The following is a 24617-nucleotide window of genomic DNA, read 5'->3' as shown; positions in this document are numbered from 1 at the left end:
TTTAACTCTTACTTTGAACGCGATGAAAAAAATTGTGATGAATTTTTTTGTTTTCGTAAACATCAGTCGAATGATTATACAACTGATGAATGAAATTTTTTTCTTTTTCTGACAAATTCGACATTCCATGTTGTTGCATACAAAGCACACACGTTACGTTGGTACTACGTGATAACAGACTATTCGCCGTGTCTGTAGACTGCATTTAAGCACACTTGATGAAGCGTTCCGTTCGTTCGTTAGTTGGTTCGTAAGTGTATGCAATTTTGAGTGGATTACCACTGTAATATTCATTTAATTTCACTCCGTTTCGTTAACCTCGGCCAAGCCAGAAAGTTTGCCGTGAAAAGGAAATGGTTGAAAATAAACCAAGGTTACTGTCCCGCCAAGAGAATCGAGAAAACGATTTTCCCACGTGTATATAAGAGGAAAGTAAAGTAATATAACGGATATAAAAAATTCGCAAGCAATCAAAAGTATCACATTAAAACCACTCTTTTATAAAATTGAAGGAATATGAATTTCAACTGATACTTAGGGTAAGAGACGTTTGCAAAAAGACGACGAGAAGCATTTATTATATTTTCTATAAATTTTTATAAAAAAAATGCCTTCTTCATAGTTCTATGCAATTTTTTTTTTATGTATGTTATATTATACACGTTATTCCCAGACTCGATCTAGTTTTCGTAGAAATCTTGTATGCATCTCGATTATTCTCATCAGGAATCGGGACAAGCTGAACTAATTTTCTATACCTACTTCTACCATGGAATTCTAGCAGGCCTTTTCGCGCCTGCACATGCATACTTATATGCTGTGTAGATAATGCAGAAATCGTCAGATATGTAACTCTCTGTTCTCATGAATTTTAAAGTGACGAAAGGTGATTAACAATTCGGAATATCAGAGTAAAAAAGAAAACAAAGATCAAAATCGTCGTATTTACACAGCCGTTAGAAATGTTTCAATTATTTTTACACAAAAGAAATCTGTTATTTTATCCCGAGTATCAGCATTTCGATTTTAGAACTAAAGTTCGTATTCGATAAAAACTACCGAAACAATTGCCTGGTGAAAAATACCAGCGTGGCAAAAGAATATGGCGTCGTAAGAGTCGGTCAGCTGACAGTTTAGGATCATAAATAATAGAAATATCAGAGTACCAAAATCTCCGTGCAAGCTGTTGGAGTTCTTTTTCATAACGATAAATCGATTCAGGGTAAAAAATGCGAAAAACAATGTGTTTCAAAACGAAATACGGTGCGATTGAAGCGTTGAATTTTCTACCACCAGATGTCGCGGTCTTCGATACCGCTGGAATAGCCTCCGGATAGAGAAACGAAAAAAATTTCATACGTTGAATGATAAGATACCGAGTTAGAAACTAAGTTTCGTCGATGTGCGTCAACGATGACGCGGGTTGGGATTTTGCATGTCCTCGAAGCGGGCGGACGCCTCACTATCGCCAACGCCCTCGGCAACGGGTTCAACGGGTCCACCGCTGCTGCACGTATATGTACATTTCTAATCAAGCGATATTGTAACTGCGGTCTAACATCCAAACACCACCGACGTACCGGACGGACCCGGGACTCGACCGATGGTACCGCCTAGTCTTCGGGTGGAGCAAAGCGAGAGAGGTAGGGAGGGAGAGAGAGAGAGAAAATTAGGAGACGGGAGTTGCGGGTGCAGTAAAATCCTGCGATTCTCGCGAAATTACATTAGAATGGTGTATAGGTCGTACAGAAATTGTGTGCGTTTCAACTTTTGTGTTCATAAAGAGTGGTCCGGATGCAGATGCAAGTGTTCCACCTGCAAGCTTCGATCTTCTTAAGTAATGTTCTTTTTTTTTGCTTTTTTTTTGAATTTGTTTCAGAAAAGTGGCCAGTGAATAATAGACTCTTAGGGATTCGTTGATTTTATCATAAGATAGTCGAGCATTAATCTGCACCAATTTTCATTAAAAGTTTGAGATAGAAAAAAGTATTCAAATTATAAACTGCTGTTTGTATTTCAAATTCCTTCGAGACAGAGATAAATTTTTATTTACAATCGTCCGATCTCACTTTGCGGTGTGTCTCGATTATTTTTTTCGGAAGACAGATATTCGGACAATGAGTCTTTTTTTATTTACTAACGTCTGACAATTATTTGCATAATTTCCGATGACACACTGTGACAAAGTTAGCGAATCTCAAAAATCTCTATCATATATTGAATTCAGATAAATATATAATCAGAAATCGTGAAAGTTTTTTTTTTAACAACAAACGTTTTCTCACAATTGTCTCCGCAGCTGTGTCATTCAAACAAAAAGATATTTACTACATATTTTTCTACATACAAGAGTATATCCCGTCAATCTTTAAATAAATAACCGAATACATACATCACCGCGAGAATAATCCTCATGTTATACCGGTATACGTTTAAACGGTAAAAAACGAGAACCAAAGTGCATGAATAAAAAAAAAAAATTATGTGAAGATCCACGGGGGAATATCATCCCGCGGGATGAGGGAACGAGTAACGTACGCTATCCTGCACCTGTGTAATAATATAGAGTAACGTTGTACGTTATATATATAGATAAGATACGAACCCGGGGGGTTAAAAGCCGTAAGGAGAATCCACGCCGCGTAATATAAGGGTGGCGGAAGTAAGGCGTTGGCAGCCATGTTTGCGAAAGGGTTACTCGAGGAAGGGTCGGTGGGATGGGGAGGGGTCGGGGGGGGGGGGGGGGGGGGTGAAGAGAAGGGAATAAGGGAAGAAGAGGGGTTCGCCTCTGAGGGTGACGGAGGCTGCCAGAAGGGATCCTCCGGCCACCCATACACAACCCTCTATGTATGGTATATGTATACATATAATAGCTACGCCTGCATAGCTGGATGTGACTTGAAGACGTCGATACTCTCTCTCGACTCGAGCTTGCGACGCCGACGCCGACGCCCTCCGTCTTCCCAGGTTCGGTCGATCTCCTTGGGAAACGTCGGATTTTATTCATCCACGTTTCATATTCCGGGATACTTTTGAGCCGTCGTTTTGAGGGATATTTTAATTTCATTACTTTCCGTTCGTACATTTTCAGGGAAAAAAGAAGTTGTTGTCAGACTGACAAAGTGAAAGGTTGACTTTTTGCTAGATCTCGATGTTTCGAGGTCTGGATAATCACCTCCGGCTATTTTCGGATGGATGTTTGTACGTGTGTGATAAATTTTTTTAATCAAAGATATTTCGAAAACGAGTTAATGGATTTCAATCTTGACTGACTTGTGTTACAGCTATATATTCGTTGTAGAAAATTGAATTTTTTAATTACAGCAGATATTTTTGTAATTCCTGACCGAATTATTAATTTATGTTAATAAATGAAAGTCTGGAAATGGATATTTTCCCTGATAGTGAATTTCAATTTTTTATTGGATGTTTCTTTTTCTTTTTTTTTTTTTTACACGTTGTTGGAGTTACTCGTTAAGTTCATCAAGCTCGAAAAATAAAAAAACAAGTACATTGAGAGTTCTGAAAAGCTGATTCGCGAAGCAGAAAATTATGAATTTTATTTTCAAAAGAGTTGAATTTTAAAGCAATACTATTCAGATGTTTTGAACAATTTTCCACGAACTTTCCGATCCTCAATAAATATTGCCAACTCGCGGGAAAAAAATCACGTTGCACCGATTCACAAATAGCGTCGATTTTTCAAAATGTCTCAAAATCTCATCTTAGATTAAATTTAAAAAATTGCAATTTCACCCGTTTCTGAAGCTTGAAATATTGCAGAAAAGCTATAATTCGCTAAACAAAAAAAAAAAAAGAAGTAGTATTAAAAACGTCTGACCACTAAATCGTCAATTTTTGAATCTTCAACAATTAAATCTCAATAAGCAATTGTATTAAAAATAAAAAAACAAATAATAAAAAAATCCAACTTTCTCAGTGTGTAATCCGAATTTCGTATCAATGATCCTTCTACCAGCGCATCCCTTCGTCGCGTCGCCTTGTTCAGAAATCATCTAGCAAATAAAGGATGAATAAGGTCAAAGGTCGCGGGATACGAAGCTGCTGAAACAGGTCGGTCCAGGAGAAACGTGATTTCGTGAGGCGGAGGGGCGACGACGATCCCCCGATTTCGGGAGTCCGAAGACGAGACGAGGGCTTGAGAAGAACGAGAAAATAGCCGCGAGACGCGGATCGTAAAACCTGTCGGACTGGACCAGCAGGACGCTGCGAAAAGGATTCCCACGGTTAGAGTCGTGCGACTCGCTTCTCCCTTTCTCTCCTTCTTTTCGTCTCGGAACTTTCGAGCTGAGTTGGTTTAACTGACCAGTGGTCATCTCCGGTGGCGTCTTGCAGGGCATATTTATTGTTATCATTTTTTCTTTTTTTTTTTTTCTTTTGTCTCTCTTCTTACGAAGCAAGAGACGATCGGGAGAAGCAAGTTTACGTTTATTTTACATACTCGCAGTCCCTCGCGGCAGGTTTTTTTTTTTTTTTCTCTTCTTTGACAACGACGATTTTGAAAAAGGGAAAGTTAGTTTCTCGTCAGTCGGAAGGATGCTGCGATACCTGCATCATCGAGTCTCAAAAATCGCGCGCGTGTTTATACGTAATGTAGGATAATTAATTAACGAGTTAGAAATAAAGTCGAACAGCTCGTTGTGAAATTTTTATAAAGCAAAAGAAGAGAAAGAAGAAAATCAGAATGAAAATCTGTAAGTGGAAAATTTAAAGTTTCGAATTATCGAGTGAATTTTATTCTTGTTTTAAATAAACTCAAAACTATATACCGCTTTTCATCAGATTCTTGTAAAAAATACCTGTGACGCGAAACCGACAATTTTAGGATGATTTTTATCGGCAATCGAAAATCTGTTCAAAATCTTTCATATTTTACCAAAGAGTCGAATTTAATATTTTCAACGAATATTTCTAACAAGCAGAACAAATTTTTGATAAATCCCCAAAATCATGATATATGATTGCAAATAATCAAAAAGAAAAGAACCCAACGTCCGTTTTTTTCCGTCGGTTATTCCTTATTTAAAAGACAAAAAGCAAAAAAAGAAAATCAATCCAATGAAAATAAAACAAAACCCTAAATGACAATGAATAAAAGTAAATTGATGCATAAAACTTGACAAAATTATATCCAGTGGCATTTTATTATAATAATATATACATATATGTATACGCTCGACATTATGTCGAAGCGGCAATGTTGTGTAAATTGGTCAGCCTCATCTCGTCAGCAGGAACGCGATTTTCCGTAAGGGTTGACCGCACGTTGTTATACAAGCAAGTTTTTTTTCGCCTACACGGACGGAGAGAAGCAGTGTTTTAACCCAGCGTGGGGAAATCGTTTGAGAAATGACCGTGAAAATTCAACCCTCAGCGCGCAACACCGAAGGGCCGAACGTACATAAGCTCTACATATTATCATATACGTGCGAAATTGTACTCTTCATCATCTCGACGATTCTCCCACCGTCCTCCGGGATTATGTCGATTAGTTAATTAATTTACATTATGTTCAATATTCGTTATCGCGGATTGTCAGATTTTGCATATTCGACGAGACGAAACTCAATCGCAGGATAAGAAAATAAAAAAAAAAAAAAAAAAAAAAGGATGAGGGGAAAATTCGTTCTCGTACATTAACTGACAATTTTTTTTTTTTTTAGTCCTGATATTTTTCTTCGTTCTCGAAATATGCGTTACTTGAAATAAAAGTAAAACAAGAGAAAAAAAAAAAAAGAAGAATTTATGCAATTAGCTTACGTGAGAAAAAAAATTCTCATCACGAATTTCAATCGATTGGAGAATAAAAACTTTCAACGCGATTCATATTTTCCCTAAACAAGTCCGTAGTTGCAAGTTTTATGAATTATCCATAACTAATTCGAAAAATTCTTTCATTGCGTAATTACATAATTCAATTTTAGATGATAATTTAAATTTCGAGTTTCTAAGAAATGAAAAAGAACACGGAATTTCTGTGCATTAATCCCTTAACGAAAATTTATATCTTCTACTATTCTTATTTCTCGATATTCTCTGCGTTAAACAAAAAAAAAGTGATTATTTTGTCTTCCTCATCTTTTATCATAGTACATTTTTTTACCAAAACGAATTATTTGTTTTTTTTTCTTCTTCTTGTGCTTCGTCTATTCTCAATAGTATCTAAATTTCATCTTTCCTCTCCGCTAACACTCTTCGGTTTCTCGTAACATTTTGTAACGACATTCGCGATCTATACGATGAAATCAAACTAATTCATGCGTTCTACCCGATTTCGAGTAACGTGGGGTGGTGATTCAGCGTAAATAATACATAACTGGCTGAGGTATCGAATTGGAGAGGTCGAGGAGCGGCCGGAATCGACTAGCCGACGATAGTCGCAAAAGCACACCGATAAACACAAATCCATATTACGCGATAGAAACTTCTGCAGAAATACGCGTTTCGAATGGAGGCGAAGCCGAAGCCTCGAGAGCCGGTTCGCGAAGGAGAGGAAGGCGAAGGGTGAAAAGGGTGGAATATTACCTAGCAGGGTGAAGCGAGGCGAGGGAATGGAAGGGAGGAAAAGGGAGGCTGGAGGGGTTGGGTCGGGTTTCGCACAGGAAAGGGGCTCTAAGCCTTCCCCTCCTTAGTTGAGAACTAAGATGGCAGCCGCAACCCTATCCTGTTCGCCTCCAGGGGTGTTCTATGTATACATATACTCACGGATCCCCCCCTTACACCCAGCATCCCTGTATCGCTCCAATAACGATTCTACGGGGCGAGGCGTTTCTCAAGTGTGAATGATTAAAACAAATATACCAACAACGCGTTGTAAGGTGAAAACAAACTTTCACCCTACGATAGATAACTCCAAGCGTTCTTTAAGGGGATGAATACGTCGGTGAAACTCTGGAGTTTAAGGATAGTGAAAAAAAGTTATCCATTTTCGATTGTTTTCTCCCGATCACGCGTCGTTTCGACATAATCGTGACGATTGAGAAAGTATTTTGCGAATAATTAGACAGAGGATAAAGTTGAAGATTAAAAGAAGTAAGGAAACAGGCTCCATCTTTGAATTTCCAATTATTAAAGACGTTTTAACACCAGAGAGTAGTATACTTTTTATCTTCGCAACGAACCGCGACGAGCTGGGTTCAAAATTATGCGCGATGATAAACCTGACGCGATTACGTCACTGATAACTTTATCTAAACAGAAATTTTCGCCAGTCGTCGGCGTCATGTCTATTACACTCGATTTTCCATTAAATCGATTAATTTTTCCCGATTAATCGAGTATAATCGGTTATTTTTTCAAACTAGACTAATCCGATCGACTCGATTATTTTTCCTCGCAATCGGTTTTTGTTTTTTTACTAGTTAGGCAAAACAAAACGTTGATTGATTACATCAATCTTCCAAATTTCACCGTACAGTGAAAAAACCAAGTTCCTTCAATTTTTTGAAGTAAAGCAAGCTCGTCGTTTACATTCATAATGAGAAAGAAGTTGTCGATACTTTGACCTATTACAATCCATTAACAATTTTAGAATTTCCATAAATTTTCACCCGTATTTCCACATAAACTCGAGTATTTATTTTTCATTGAATCGAAAATCGTCAAAAATCTTTCAAGTAAACTCCAAATTTCCCTGAGCTTCCAACAGACTTTAGATTTGCAAGAATTATCAATGTTCAGATAGTAACGTACGTTTTACGTTAATTAATTTCTAATTCGTCGACTATTCGATGAACTCGAAAATTTTTCAAGTCCTCAACGAATCCGGTTGATATCATTGTTTGAAAAATATTGCGTAATTCTGTGTCCGTTGAATGAGAGAAAAATAAAAAAAAAAGTAAAAATAAAACTTGAAAAAATGTACCGTGAATTTTCTCTGCAGAGTAACTTGAGAATTGCCTCAGCCCGTATTACGTAGATTCAACGCCTATCCCACGTGTATGTGTACATGGTTAAATGTACATAGAGACATTGTGTATAGGTATGCATACATATGTACATACATGCGGTGCAAGTAAATCGTATCTACGGTAAAGTCTATCCGGCGATGTGTGTGAGTAGCAGATATAATCCGTGAAGGCGACGTGTGTTGGGCGAGTGGCGCGGTGCTGGATAATTTTCTCAATTTCGAGAGAGAGTCTCCCGCGGGTTCGGTCGTTAAGGGCTCCAAGAGAGATTCCAGGGGTTGACGGGGGTCTAGGAGGAGAGGGTGGCGGTCGTCGTGGTCGTTGGTGTAAGGGTTGCGCTCGGACCGTAAGATAGTTTGATAGGCTTGGTTACCAGGAGACCTTTAAAGCCTTGGCGAAACCTTCCTGCACGTAATTTCCCCCAAGGCAGGATACCCGGGAGAGGGAATACCCTGAGTCGCGGGAGAAGGGGATGGAAATCGTCGGTGTTGAAAGGAAGGAAGCGAAAAAGCTCGCGAAGAAACTAGACGACGAGAATGGAAATCGGCGGACGACGCGTCAGGTTCACTTCTTGGAAGTCGATGTCAGAACAAGAACTAGAGTAACCCCTTAAAGCTCCGAGCTTGGAGCATTTTCCAACTTGTTTTTTTAACGCAGTTGAAGTCGGACAACGATTAAAACGTTTCTTAAAAACGAAAATCAGAGTGTAAAGAACGATGGGGAGAATTTCTTGGCTCTCTGAGCTTCGAGCTTCTCCTTTTCTTTGTTCCAGCTTAATTAAAGTCAGACAAAGATAAAAGATTTCTTGGAAACGAAAGTTAAAGTACGAAGAATAATCTCAGGAATTCATTTCAAGCTCCAGGATTCAAGTTTTTTCCTGTCTTTCATCTGGCACAATCGAAGTCAGACAATGAGCCAACATTTATTGAAAACCGAAATCAGGGCATAAAGAATAATGGAAAGAATTCCTTAAGGCTCCGCGCTTTGGACTTCTTCTTTCCCTTCTTCTGGCACAATTGAAGTCATTCGATTTTCGACGTTCTTGGAGGAGGAGGATTTCGGGACTGTGAGGAAAAGGACGGGGATACGAAACGCCGTTCGTGCGATCATCTGATACGTCGGAGTTCTAGAGGATATGGAGGTAGAGTGGAAGTAGTGGCGATGGTGGTGGTGGATGTCGGTGCTTTAGCCCGAAGCTGTTAACCGCGATGGGTTCTTATCGGTGAAACAGTTCTCTCGTGCCAACACTTATATATATATATATATATATATATATATATCCGCACACCCACATCCGCGAACACGTGTACGTGCGTGTAAGTATCGATGCCCGGGAAACGCGAGTCTCCCACCCAGCATGGTTCCTTCCCTCCTTCCTTATCTTCTTCTTTTCATCTCCCTAGCAACACGGCGCAAGCATCTCACTATTGGCCGACGAAGCTGTCGAGCTTCTTCAGCATTAAATTTAAACCTTGCTTACTTGTATATACGCAAGATTAGTCATTCGCACTGACATTGAAAGTGTTTCATAAGATTAGCTCACGAACGTTGAATAAAATCTCATTAAAGTTCCCAAGCAGTGATTCGCAAATATCTGTCAAATTTCTTTGATCAGCTCCGAGAAATGATTTAGGAAAGAAAGAATCTTAAAATCGATTCAACGTAATGTCTAAAATATAGGTCTTTCTAACGCGTCTCGAATTTTCTTACCTCATTCGACGTTATCATTATTTACTATCGTAAATCTGAAAGCTCTGTAAAAATGTCCAAGCATTGCTAAACGTGAATTTGGACGATGACCGCAGAATTTTCTTCGACATCCACCTGACCTTGGGGCCCCAAGAAAAAAAATCTCGAAACCAGTCATAATCGGTTACAAACGTTAAAACCATGGAGACTTATACACAAGGAGACCAAGCTCAAGTGAGCGAATCGACAAAACTTCTTACAATAATTGTACATATTATTATTATTTTTTTTTTTTGTACGACCAGTGTCGATAGTGTTCCATTAGCAAGTAAGTGTCGTAGAAAGTCTTCAATTCAAATTACCGCCTTATACTCCCAACCACTTTCTTCGGTCCGTACGAAACGCTAGTGTAATTTTATTTCAGGCAGATAATTTGTTTGCAGTGTGAGTTTACGGTCTCCTCGCGTAGTCCGAATGGTTGAAACCATACGCTCGCGAGTCATAGCTGATTCTCTATTAGCATAGCTGAGAAATACGTGAGAAATCTCCAAGCCCAGATCTGCAGAAGGACCAGAGATCCCTCGGCCCGGGTGAAGGCGAAACGCGGAGGGTTGGGTAAGGGTGGGTGGTTAGATAGCTAGGTAGGAAAGCCGGGTGCTCGAGGCATCGAGGCTCGAAGCAAGAACAACCCCTTAGTCGTGGATCAATAGAAGAAGGGGCCGCTCGCGTTCCTGGCGTCGGGGTGGAGCGCAGGGATCGGAGGGTCGGCGGTGAAGGGCGGGGGGTTAAGAGGCATTCAAGGGGAGGAAAAATCTTACCGTGCATCTGGAGGCGAGGAGAGGGCAGGTAACCTTAGATCCTAGGCGTGGCCTGCCGCAAAGCTTCGACGCCGCAAGCACGGAGCAGTCTGGCCACCCTGGAAAGAGGGCTGAGGACCTTGGAGAACGGCCGTGTGAAATCCAGGCAAGAAGGACCGAACCTCGCTCTCTCCATCTTTCTTTCGCTCAGCCTCACACGTCAGTTTTAAGGCGCTCAGCAGTCTGGAATGAACGGGATAAGCTACTGATAATTCATCTGTTAAATTTGTTGGAATTCTCGATGTCGAAGATCGTAAATGAATTGAAGTCAATCTTTTGACGTTTCTTTTTTTCAAAACTAGGACTTGATGAAATATCTGTACAAGATAATATTGAACATGTCATAGGATCTGAAAAAATCCGATAACACGTTAAAAAAATTTGATACTATTTTAACATCCATTTTGTTGTACAATCTCATAGACTTTACACAAATATCTTGAGATTATAATTAAAAATTACGCAAGATCTTGTCGAATTTCGTGAGCTTTTGCCCGCTCGTCTTAAAAAATTTCCAAGTCCTAGCCAGATTTCATTATTGTTCCTAACATCTGAATCAATTTTCGACTAATATTAAACATTAAAAAGAAAAAATTGCGTAAGATAATGTACAATTTTTCGATCCTTGAATGAGATTTTGTTAAATCTAATAAAAACTGTCATAAGCAAAAAGTTTATCGGTCAATTTGAAGAAGAAAACAAATAACCGTCTCGAAATTCTTTCGACTGATAACGATTGCGAGTATAAATCATTAAAAAAGGAGAAAAAAGAAAAGAAAAGAGTCAAATACAAAGAAAATTCTACAATGGGCGAGTTGCGGTAATCTTAAAAATGACTGTGAATAGTTAATTTTGGAATAGACTGTAACTAGACGATAGGCGAGTAATTCACACGCGGTTACATAAACCTAGTAAATATACAATGTCGGCTTGGCAATGTCTATGCGAAGGTTAGGACGACGCAACGTGTGTTCATACATTTGAGTTACATATTACGCGTATCACATACGTATATGTATACATAACGCGGAGACGACAACATCATCGGATACAACTCTGACGGGAAATACGAGCATAACTCAGCAGGCCGGCCCAAGCCAAGTTCAGGTTACCCGGCCTGCCCGAACGAGCGAAATCCTGGAGCAGCACATGAGCTAAAATCTCTCTCTCGCCTATCTTGTTCTACTGACTGATGACGTCATTTCCTACCTTCTCCCATTGTACATGTCTCTAAATGTGCTTCCTGATTCCTGCGTCCCAGAACCCGTTGCCAAATTCAAAAACCCAAGACTCGACCCTGCGGCCTCAAATCCGGTTCCAACCCACGAATGTGGAGACGACAATAAGAGTAAAGAATCGGCGTGGAAAAAAAACAGAATTAGAAAAAAGGGAGGGATTTTTAAATTGAAAAACGGTTATTCGACGTGCTTACTCCTTTCTTATTTTCGGTCATGATCTCTCGAACATATCAGATCCGTTCGCATTTCTTAAAAGAAAAATTTCGACGAAATCGATTCATCATGCCTCCTCTGAATTTCCATTCGAGTTTAAGATCGTCGTGAAAAATCGTCGATCCTGCGAACATGGGCCATGAAAATAAATATCTACTCTCGTTTAAAAAATAGCAGTAGCACTTGAAGTACTAAAAACACGAAAACTCCTAGGATTCTCAATGAATGATTATAAAATTTTGACCACGAATCAGTGCCATCAGACTGTAGATTATTGAATTTAAAAAAAATTCTTTTATCCACAGGTTTGAAAATGAGAGAAAAATTCAGAAGCGAGGTGGAGGGTTTACAGGTTATAAAAAATTGAAACATTTAAAGAAAGTGAACAAATCAACGTATACCAGTGAAAAATACTTCAAGTTGTTTGAAATTCGAACAAACAAAAAAGGTCATACAACTATTCGCAAATACGCCGATTAACTTATAGCCGGGTAATTAACGATACGTGAACAACCCACGTGCGCGAATATAGGTATAAATACAGCTAGTTCTATACACCCTGCTGCCGGCGCGTTCGAGTAGAGTCTGCGGTGTGCCGCAAAAAGCCTTGCACCCTTATACAATTCCCTCACCTTACCCCCGGCTCCCTTAAATTTACCGTAAATTTCGTTTCTATCCTACCGAAAGCGGCAGCGCTATCCTAGCCATGCAGGGTTTTCGGGTCTCTGTACGGCAAGAAATAGGCAGGCTTGTTTTGCCTTGGGCATGGGCATTACAACCGAACCGAACGAACAACGAACGCCGAGCGTGGCGAGGTCTTGCGAAAATTTCCACCACTCGGCGCACTAAAGCGCGAGGCGAGAGCAGAAAACGATCAATTATACTATTTCACTGATTAAATCAGCGGTCACAAACGGCGACAAATCCACAAGCCAAGCGACATGTTCAAATAACGGACGGATTAGCTTTGGAAATTTCTTGCAGTTGACTACGATACGTTTTTACCTTCGATTGGTTTCTTCCTCACATCTGTTTCCATTTTCTTATTATTACCTTTCATTTTCCCTAAACGAGCTTCTGAAATGACAGAAAATACAATGCAAGGATCGAACTGGATTTGAGGTAAATATCGACGAAAAAAATTTTTTAAAAATTTACTTCGTCATCCACAAGACGAAAACTGATGCACGGGTATTTTTTAGTAGACTTTACTTCCCCGGAAGAATAATAAGAACGGATGTTTCTCGTCCAACGTAAAGTCCCACGAAACCAGTTGATTCTCATTCTTGAAACTCACGCCTGGACCAAACGATACGAGACGAGAAACCTCGGAGATTAAACGAGTAATCACGCGCTCCGATATCTTGAAAAACTGGTTTAGCGGTCGTAGCGCACAGGTTTTGAGAAAACGCTGAGGGATGAAAGCTGCTCAGGATGCAGGGTTAAAAGTCGTGAGAGTCGGGAAGCGGGAAGCCTGCTCCTGACTCCAGAAACTGGTCCAGACGCTGCGTTCAGCCTCGAACAAACCCTTGGAATACTCGAGAGAGAAAAAGAAAAGGAAAAACTCGTCGTTATGCAGGGATGGGAATGCGAGAAACGAAATTCATCCCGACTCGTACGTTTGGAAATTTTCCTCAGTACTAAACGAATCTTTTATAATAATATCATTTTCAATAGTTTTAAGAGATAATTGAATTTTTTTGGCACGTTTCTGTTCTCCAATTTAATGACTTAATGGAAAAAAAAATCTCTGTTAGAGAACGAATACAAAATTTCTTCTCAACGTATTTCGTTTTTTATTTTCTTCCTCTCTATTGAAGTTATTTACTCCTACGTGAATTTGAATTTACCATATGGCAACTGCAATTGTTTAACTGCGAGTGTTAAAAAAAATAGAAATAAGAAAATCTTAACCTTAATTCCATAAACATTCATGTTATTTGTGAGATCAAATTGACTTTCCGTTGAAATAAATATTCAATCGTGCATATTGATGAAAAATTCATTGGTTCAAATTATGAATGCAGGGTATAGATAATAGAATAAATTTCCCCCAGTCTGCCGATGAAGAAGGTCAAATTTATTTTTCAACCGATAGAATCGCGTCGAAAAATTCTTTAACCATCCAAAAAGTAAGGATAAAAATTCTTTACAAGATAATAAATTTTACTTTCAAAAATTAGGTTAAAAAAAAGTTTTTTTTGTTTATCAAATCAAATTGTAAAAAGTGACATCGAATTCGTTGAAAACAAAAAAAAATAAATAAATCAGAAGAAAAAAAAGAATATTGACGCGATTTCCGACAGGATTATACTTTCGGCAATGTTAACCCGGTAAAAAACGACGCAGACTAGCTGAGAGCCCGCATGTAATATGTATGCATATATAAATAATCCAGAAATGCGGACAGTAACAGGGTGGAAAATCCACACTTCGTTGTACGAGAGATAGAGAGATGGAGGAAGGGAGGAAGAGAATTTTAGCACCGCGATTCAATTTAGTCTGACAATTCTCTTTCTCACTCTATCCAGCCCTCCGGTAGAGGGAAACTCGGCACATAGACGTCTTTCGGCATTCGGAGTTTTAACCAGCGTAATTCCCCACCAGATATGTTCTGCATATGTGCGACGAAAAGCGTCGACAGGAGGTGCCAACTGCCCCTGCATTATGCACCTACAGTCTCGCCGCCACCCTTTTTTCACCCCCGCCCCGCGATTCATAACGATTTCCAAACTATACATGTATAATCCCGGTATCCGTGTATGTTACCGACAGATTGACAATACCGAAATTCGCGTGGTTCTCTTTCTCGCGTCAATAAAGAGGGCGAGCCGCGGTTTGTCGGCGAGATTTTTCCTTTCACATTTTCGCTATTTCAAATCTTTTCATCCGAATTCGGTTGCATCAGAACGGAATTTCGGATCTTGATGTTTTAGCAAAATATTCAGCATATATTCGTGTTTTAAACTAAGGTACATTCTTCTAATAAGAGAGAAAGATTTTTCAGATAAATCTGACCAGCTTTTAGATTGTGACACGTTACTGTTCTGAATACCATATTTCAATGTAAAAATCTTACCATTTACGGATTAATCGCTGTCATAATTAATATCATAATTTCGTTACTTGCATGGCTTGAAAAATAATGAAGTGAAAAAAAAAAACGGTTCACTGAGATTTTCGAGTCTGCCATACCCTTAAAAGGGTAAATGTGAAAAACTAGAATTGTTCATTGATAGAAGAACCAGAATATCGAATTTTCATAGACGCAAAAATCTTATTCAGAAAATTTAATTTATAGAAAGGTCAAAACATAGAACGGCAAAATCGAAAATCTGTATACTATTCTATATTATCGAGAGGAATTCCAACGATTCTACACTTCGGCTTTCCATGTTCTCACCTTTTATTGTTACTCCTTCATACTTCTACTTTGAAACACTTTTAAATTCTATAAACTAAGTTTTAACTTCCTTAAAAATTTGACATTTAGCGCCTTCAATTTTTTGATCTTTCTATATTTTAACCTCCCCTTAAAGTCGATTAAATACTAAGAAGTCATTTCTGTCCATCCAAGGTTTTTCGATCCTCAAGTAATCGAAATCCTTTAAATCGAGCGTATAAGAATCATCCGAAAGTCAACAAGAATGAAACAAAAAGTGGTATAAAAAAAAAAAAAAAAAAAAACCCCAAGCAATCGAAATCCGTCGGCAAACCGTAGCGTAATGATTTATCAGTTCGAATTCCGACTACAGAGTTAGTTGGTATTGAACGCTCGGGGGAAACGGGGTACACGCAAAACACGAATTGGAACACGTTTGTAACAATGGAAAATGGCACCATAGAGTAGAAGAGAATCGGTTATATACATCTATATCGGATGGCGGCGTTGGCGGCAGAACCGGGCAACATATACATATATCAAACGCGCGGGTTCTTACTTAATCTCGAAAACAATAGGCTAACCAAATGGCGGGGCGCGATTCAGTGCGGGGTGGTGGTCGGGGGTGGTTGGAGAACGGCAAGGGTTGGAAATGGTGGCGTATATACCCTTGCCCGTCTCAGCGCAGACCAGGCGGTAGAGGTAGGCACCTAGTCCCTGGGTCTGTACGAGGCGGAGGTTCGCAGCTATGGAGCAGCAACGGCTAGAACTCGGAGAGAAACCCCTTTGGAAATTCTGGGGTGGCTGGGAGGGAGTCGGAGGGCGGTCACTTGGCGATTAAGAACACGTACCGCCGCCCAAACCCCGCCGCCTTCCTTCTGCGCCCCCTTTTTGCACCCCCCGCCAGTCACGGTTTTCCAACCCTCCTCGGACCCCGTTGCCCCCCTGTCTGGACTGGGATCAATATGACTTAACTTCGCCCCTTACACCCCTACCAGCCCCTTACACACTCCCGCCTTTCCCTTATCAACGCCCAAATGTTCTTACGTTCGGTACCGCCGAGCCCTATAAGGGGTGAGACTTGTCTCAACCTGACCTCGGATCTTTCTGCTCGCGCGTGTTTATCGTCGGTTATTTTAACACTTTCAGTCACAAAAGCCGCTGTAGTGACAACCTTTGTTTTTTTCTTCTTTTTTTTTTCTAATATATTTGGTGCGAAATCTTCAATTTTTTTTACATTTTCAGGTAATCCACCGCTGCCACCGTTTTTTCCTGTTCCGAGATTCTCAGCGCATTTTTTTTTTTTTTTTTAAGCTTTCTTAACTCGTCAGAGTGACGAGCTTGTATTTTTTTTTTTTCCAACTCGTTCAGCGATCGCTTTACCAACGGACTAAATATTTCTTTCTACCCTCTCTTGGCTATCAAAAATCTTAAGAAACAAAACGTCAAGTTGATGGAATTTTTCAGGGATTATCAAGATGAAGAAAGATGCGACTGTTTTTATCATCTTCTTTTTTCCCTCCCATCAAAGCAAGTGATGAAATATTGCAATCGCGTTACACGCAGAGGTTGACCGAGAAACATGACCAATATGCCGTAAAATTGGTCATTGATCGAGTAAATACAACTTGAGAGACACTCGGTACGTTCCGGGCAGTTCACGGTACCCCGAGTAAAGGGGGATGGTAGAGAGTATCGTAGGTGTGTAAGCCTTCTTACGATCAATAGAGGTTAGTCTCGCCCAGTTCTAGGGGTGATGGTTATAGCCTAGGCTCCTAGGCAGCAGAAGCAGAAGCAGAAGCAGCAGCAGAAGCATCAGAAGCTGTAGTCCTGCGTATAAGTTGCCTTGGCAAGCAATCCCTAGGGCATGCACTACACACGGCTGACACACACGTGCACGAAATAATCTCGTTTCGTATCGAGGGCCGGAGCATCAGAGAACCCGAGATAAAGTCCTTCTTCTTAAAACCAAAGCGGCAGGCTCTCCCCCCTCGTGGAGTCTGAGCATCAACGGTAGTCGCGAAAGCGTCAGAACGAGGAACCGAGTGGAGCGAAATTTTCTACCCCCACTAAACGGAGAAGGGATGAATTTCACTTCTCAACCCCATTTTATACCTAAGCCATTTTACTCGCTACCTCACATCACCTCGTCACACCTCACTTGCTTTCTCCGTCTTCGTATTTAACTATCTCTATATTTATCTCGAGCTTTCGCCCTGGATGGAAATCTGAATCCTACTTTCACCACGCTAAGAAACGCGGTTTGAATTATACGTAATCATGTCCATTTTCATGGTACTCTTGACTTTCTAGTTCTATAGCTTCATCTGACTCGTGTTCCAAATCATGATTCAGTATCTCAAAACCAGAAAACATAAACCTCTCACGATCATTGTGAGAAATTATTCTGAATAAGTGACCATCTCAAATTCCAACCATTCCTCCATTTGAAATACTTTGCCATAGATTTGTCGGAGGGTATGTTTTCGACCATCAAGCCAAAGCGGACAACAACATCGCGGAACTGCTGCAGCAGGACGGCATGCAGTAGCTGTAGAGCGAACCCCGGCAAAAGCGATTAATTACTTTGAGCAATTTGCTCGGCGGGAACTCTACCGCTGTTCCTCCTCGTAGACCGAGACTATTCTCATTTCTCCGGCCAGCACCAGGCCGGTCATCCACTCTCTCCATTCGTCCAGTCGCCGCCACACGCACGCATCACATCAGGTTCCTCCGCCGGGGTGGTAGTTCATCTCGTGGTATACAACTGGGCATCAAGCCCAAGGTCTGAGGCAGGGTGGCGGGTTTTCCACCTTATACAGCTAAAAGGAAAGGTAGCTGGGTGCCTACTTCCTCCGGAATCGCGCTACCCACCCACACACTCGCGGTACATATTCGAGGCTCATTTGTCCTGCCACTTGTCGTACCAAGCTCATAATATTTTCCTTGAAAAGATTCTCTCGAAGCTTTTTATTCCTCTACTCCTTGTTAAGCGAGTCTTTAGAGTTCTTGGTTCAATCGTTGTTGCAGTTTTTCCGACTCAGTTTCATTCCTGATCTACAATATGGCAATCGCTTTTGGAACACTGCATCAACGAAATCCTTTCTTTTGTTATTCATTTCCACTCGTATTTCTCGTCAAGATCGCGTGAATTCCTGATTCCGAAAAAAACATCGCTAAAGAGAGAATCTCTTTTCTTTGATTCGTCATTTAAATTGAGACTCTCGGAATTTTCCACTTCGTTGACAAGACTCAGTCAACCAGTTGATGACTGAGTTTCAAGTCAGACATAAGTTGAGCCTCCCTAACGTACCTACATACGCACATATGTATCACACGTGTGCGTGTAGATAGGTGTAGATATATTAAAGTAATGAGATTAATTAATAGAACAGACCCCAGAGTTAATTTAGAGGCGTGTGTCCGGTCGACCGCAGAGCAGAAACTACTCACCCTGCAGTGGGTAGGTATAAGGTAGGTGGCTGGTAGGTTTATACGATGTATGGGAGTCTCTCTGTCGTTTCGTAGGTTAAACCTACAACGTAGGCAGATACATACATGCAAATGGGAAAGCTGGTAGGCAGAGCTGCCCAAGAGGGTGTATATAGTTGGACAGAAATAGCCTTGAATCAAAAAGTAATCGTCTCGTCGTTATCTTCATCATGTTCATTATTACCGTGATCAGTAACCAATTGGGTCTGAATATGTTTTCGATCCTCGAAATTATCGTGAAATTGAGTAGGTACCGGAGAACAGGAAAATTAAGTCCTCCCGTCAAAATAACTCCGGATCTACTTATATTCTTCGAAATTCGAGGTACCACCAACTCCTTCTCTGCTAATATAAATGTCTTACTTCCCCTACTTCAGGAGCCGGTTCTGGGTCGATGGCAGCCATCTTGTCACCCCTGCGCACCCCTGACTCAGTCTCTCTTACTCAATCTCTCTCTCTCTCTCTTTCTCCCTTTGTCCATCTATCTATCCCTGCCTGGACCACGGAGTAGCAGCAGCAGCAGGAACGTTAGACCACCACCCCTTGACTCGTCTTACCCTTCCTTCGAAATCTACCTCCAACCCCTTCGCGGCAACCACACTTATCCCCACCAGAAACGGCTCTGTCTCTGTATGGCTCCACAAACCGCGTGTTCAGAATGAAATGGAGGGGAGATGAAATCCTCGGAAGGCAACAAAGCGTGGGAATAAGATACATTTTCATATATCCACACGAGTCTTCTTCGATATTCTCAATTATTTTACACCAGGGTCTCCGTAGAATCAAATATTGAAATAGAAAATTTCATTTTCCGAAATCGAAATCAAACTAAGTCTGCTTTCTAAATATCACGTATGTATTTATACGAAGAAGGAAACGGTCAACGAAATTACTCGTATCAAATCACGAGGAACTGTCACCCATCCGTCATGATCGTAGAAAATACAATCACTTTTGTCAGTTTTCATGGAAAAGGAAAAGATCAGTGTTATAAAAAAACAAAAACAAAAAAATATGTGGGATAAAATGATCGTTTTGAGAAAGGAGAAATTAGGGTACACAGCGAACGAGAAACGATTGAAAGGAAACCAACGGCGTTTCACGGGTAGCCGTGATTATCCATATAATCCCGGTGCCGTAACTCGTGCGTGTCCATAAACCCGTAGAACTGCCAGATAGAATACGATACATAATAATAAGTGGTACAGTAAAATAGTGGAAAAATGAAATCGTGATAATTTGCATAGCGAAAAAAAAAATTCCGATCCCACTTAACTGACATTAGGAATGATTGTAAGCAAATGGACATGGTGACTCGGATTTGAGGTATCGAAAATAATACTTATTACTGTAATTCACGTATGCCATTGCCTGATCATATGTCACTAAAAAAACCAATCACCGCGCTGAAAGCCAAGCCGTTGATAACAGAGTGAAGAGAGAAAACAGGAAGAGGAAGATTATGACGCATCATCGTCATCGTGACGGAGGGTGCGCATGAAGAGCAGGTTGTGTTAGTGTCGTAAGGATGCAAAGTGCCTCAGTAGCAGCCGACGAACGCAGATGAAGTAGAAGTAGCATAAGCAAAGGTGGTCGAGGGGGGCGATCAATACCGAACAACTCCTCCTTGGGCGTTATGTGAACGTATACAAACACATTCTCAAGGTATCCTCTCCGAGTGTTGGAGTGTGTGGGTGTGACGACGAGGTTGGTAGAAACTTGGAGCAGAAGTCCTGGAGATGGACGTCGTACATCTGACCGCTTCTCTGAATTCACCTACTGCGCGACGGGATCATCATCTGAACATGGAACCCTCGTTACATACCGCCTGGACCGGAACAGACTCACTTGACTGGATTGGACTCGATCGACTGAACCGAACCCGACCAGTGATGAACTCTCGTCATTAAAACGACCGTCTTTCATGTGAGGAAACTCGAAGTAACAACTTCCCAGACTGACAATGGTAATGATCAAGTTTTTTTCTGGGTCCAAACTGGCCAATGGATCGTCAGAGGTCACGAGATCATTTCTATTTTCGTGAGAACTAACGAGACGTTTGAGTATTATGATTACCAGTGATTTCCAACTGATGACCCCTTGAGTAAAAATATGCAACTTCGAGTTTTATTGGTCTTCCAATTAAGGACGAAGAGTGAATACAGCCGCGAAATAGGATCGAAAAAGGATCGCCGAATGAGGATTTAATTGTGGTTTGTTTTCATCGAGTCCTGAAGGTAGGCGTTCACGTTTATTAGAGACAAAACGACGACGAACGAAAGGAATTCACTCTCTGGTGTTCGTTCTCTTACTCTCTCAGGCTCGTTGGCGGTGTGCATGATGATAAAAAGAGGTGCAAAAGCGAGAGGAATAGAGAGTGAGGAAGGGCTCATTCATGAACGTGTTTTATTGTTCCAGAGACAACGGCGCACGGACGGATGGGCCAACAGCGTAGGAGAGAATGAGAGGAGGACTAACTCGCCCCGGATAAAGGGAGAGGAGGAAACTGAAGAGCGGAGAAATAACCCTGGAATAATAAACCTCCAGGAAGAGAGGACACAGAGAGAGAGAAAGAGAGAGAGGAGAGGAGAGGAGAGGAACCGGAAGACATAAAATCCATGGTAGAGTGAACAACACTTTAAACCTTTTCTCCAAACACTAGGTACAAACCGTGCCACACGCCCATCCTGTTCTGTCCTATCCTGCCGCCCATCTTCTCAATTGATTCTCCTAGCCAACCATGACAAATAGGAAAATTTGTGAAGAGTTAATAATTTTTTAAATTCACCATTCGGTTGAAGCCCTCTAGGGATGAACTGTGATTTGATTTTTTTTTTAATTTCCAAATGATATACGACGGTTTTAAATCAACAAGTTCGTGAAAATGTTAATAAAACCGTCATAAGTTTACCAGGAATAATTAAATTTTTTTCTTCTCATCAATCGTTCACACTATCATGATATCTATTTTACAGATCCAAACATCTCCAGGAAAACTGAACGACTGCTCTCTGAGGTCAACAATTATTCATCTGAGCGTGAAGATTCGTCGTAAAATTTCTCAATTACCAAATTGGTCTACAATTTTCGCAAGTCCGAGAACTGGCGAGAAATTTTTTTTTTTTTTTCCAAAACTTTTTAGTACCGTCAAAGCAAAGATCTGGATTACAAAAATTATCACCAACGAAAAGTATCGAAGATATGACCGTAAGACACAAAAAAATCAACTATTCCAAGAAGGATATTTTCATACATAGGTGCGAGTCGCGTATGACAGTTAAACATCACGTATCTGTAATAAACGGCGTTTTACATTCGAGGGATGATTTTTCCCTAATTTACGCCCCCTTTGAGCTGCAACCCCCTAAATCCCATTGGTTAGTAGGGCAGGGTTTCCTCATGTAAGAAGAAGGCGCCACGCCCCAACAGGATGTCGTTTAGTTTGGACACCACCTACGGGGTTCGGTCCCTTATCCCCCCCCCCCCCCATCCTAAAACTATTCCTTCCCCCTTCCACCCCTATTTCCCATTTCCCCTCCCGGTGTTTCTGGACCTTCCACTGTCAGCTTGGACCCTTAATCAGGGGTGACCATTATTCCCGTTCCCGTTCCCGTTCCAGAGTTTCCTTCACTGTACTTGGATATTAGTTTTACAACTTTCCAGATACACGCGCGTGCTGGTCGTTCATCACCTATAGCTTGTATGCCAAAGCGGAATTATACACGTAATGTAGTCTGATATCCTCGGCTTGAATAACGTACGTATATATAAATTTTGAGGTTGATACATCGATGAAATATTTTCGATTAAAAATTAGCATACATCTAAATCCTGAAAATCATTTTCTAAATTCCATCTTTTTAACGATAAGAGAGGTTGAGTTGTAAAATCAATTTTTTCCCGTATAATTTATTCAAAATTACTTAAATCTACCCCGATTACTGTTCTTGACATTGTTAATGAACGAGCATGGAGAATGTTTATTGAAAATCGATCCTTACTCGATAATGTTCGGTTGAGTAAAAAATTCATTCTCTTCAAACTGCCTGAAATTCTTGAATCCAATATATTTAATCTCATTTTGTGTATGAGTTCATCGATCAACGATTTAAAGAACCACGTCAAAGAAAAATAAACTGTATATACATTTCGGACAGAAAAGCAAAAATGCCTTATTGATTTCTCCAAATTTGTGAACACAGAATTATTTAAGGCTTCCTGAATCCTTGGCTGGTATTAATTATATATTCAAAAACAGCAAGAACAGTACTGTAACCAACGTAAACAAAAAAAAACCAAACGCTTACAAAAAAAGGAATAGAATGAATGTAAGGAAGAGAAAAAAAGCAGAAATTTAATTTATCTAATATGTAATGGTCGTTGATAAAATGATGAACAGCTTTATGAATAAACTGTAACTGACTAAATATGCAAACGAGAAAAGCGACAATGTAGGAAGAACATAAGAACTGTATGAGATGTATTACCAGTGTAATAAAAAATAACCAATTTTGCACTTAATCGATTATCTTTCCTCACAATCAGTTTCTGTTTTTTACTCTCACGAACGATGCAATAAAATATCAATTTACACCAACGATTTGATATAATAAGTGAAAGGTGAATGAATATTTTCGCTTGGAATTGAAACACATTTTGAATAAAAGTATAAATTATAAAAAAAAAAAACCTTACCACTCTTAAGACTACGTACCGTAATTTACGAAAATTTGTTTTCAAATGCACAGTTTCAAAAAAATACGAAATAATCGATTAATCGATTAATTTTTATCGATTGAATCGAGTCATATTCGATTATTTTTATCACAGTGGGCATCGCTAAATTGTATTGGACTGGATGTGAAACTCGGTTAATTGGTGTGCACGCTTGTGCATAACAAACAATTAAAATTGCATATATATAAAACACGTGGACACATAAAGCTTCGAAGCGTTAATTAAACGGCAATTAACATATATCGTATCACTTTTCCCGTCTCCACGTACCGGATTTGAGCTCCTCTCGGCTTATGCTTCATATATACATACGCATATGTGTAAACACATACACACATACATGTGTATATATATATATATATATATGTATACGGTTATATGCCAACGTGTGTATATAGACACGTAAATATAAATAGCACGCTGTTTTTAACCCCTTAAGAGTATAAACGCGGACGGGTTCGCGGGGTGTGAGAGAGAGAGAGAGAGAGAGAGAGAGAGACAGAGAGAGAGAGTACGTGTAGGTGAAAGTCGGGGAAAGTCGGAAAAGCTCCTGTAAAAGTCGAGGTAGATTTCGGCGAGGCAATTTTCGCGGTAACATAGGACATAACTTTTACCCCGTTTGTCGCATTCAAACGTGCGCGGGGTTTTTCACACCGCTGGAGATACTTGCTTTTCTCACTTTCTCTCTCTCTCTTTCTCTCTCTCTCTCTCTCTCTCTCTCGTTTCCCTCCTTCTCAACGGAGAGAAGGAGAAAAATAGAGAGAGAAAGAGAGAGAGAGAGAAGGTGAGACCCTCGCGAATGGCCGGACTAATTATTTAATTATTTATTTAACGCGTGTTTAAGTTTATTTCGCACGTACGTATAGAGAGAAAAAGAGAGAGCGAGAGAGAGAAAGAGAGAGACGGGGAGAGAAAGGACGGGATTATCCCACCAACTTTACCGCACACCGCGGAGCAAGTTTTATTTTTTTATTACTTCCCTATTAGCGCCAACGCGCTCTCATTTTATACGTTATATATACCTATTTCTATTTACACATATATATGCATGAATGTATATTAGGGTGGTTCATTTTTTTAC

General features: G+C 40.2%; 2 long non-coding RNA genes across 4 annotated transcripts in view; one reads left to right on the top strand and one right to left on the bottom strand.

The window, feature by feature from the left end:
* The window catches only part of LOC124295317, a 126400-nt gene that overhangs the window by 67513 nt on the left and 34270 nt on the right, over positions 1–24617 (bottom strand). For all 3 annotated transcript variants that reach the window (XR_006905227.1, XR_006905225.1, XR_006905226.1), the window contains one exon: positions 10436–10657. This is a non-coding gene — a long non-coding RNA (uncharacterized LOC124295317). The remainder of the gene's footprint in view (positions 1–10435; positions 10658–24617) is intronic.
* Positions 4569–23273, top strand: LOC124295320. Its single transcript, XR_006905230.1, has 3 exons — positions 4569–4715; positions 21218–21420; positions 21775–23273. It is a non-coding gene; the product is annotated as an uncharacterized LOC124295320 (long non-coding RNA).

This window comes from Neodiprion lecontei, chromosome 7 (genome assembly GCF_021901455.1).
Source record: "Neodiprion lecontei isolate iyNeoLeco1 chromosome 7, iyNeoLeco1.1, whole genome shotgun sequence".
NCBI lineage: Eukaryota > Metazoa > Arthropoda > Insecta > Hymenoptera > Diprionidae > Neodiprion > Neodiprion lecontei.
Note: the sequence above shows the minus strand (reverse complement) of the source record. Positions and strands in the feature narration are given on the sequence as shown.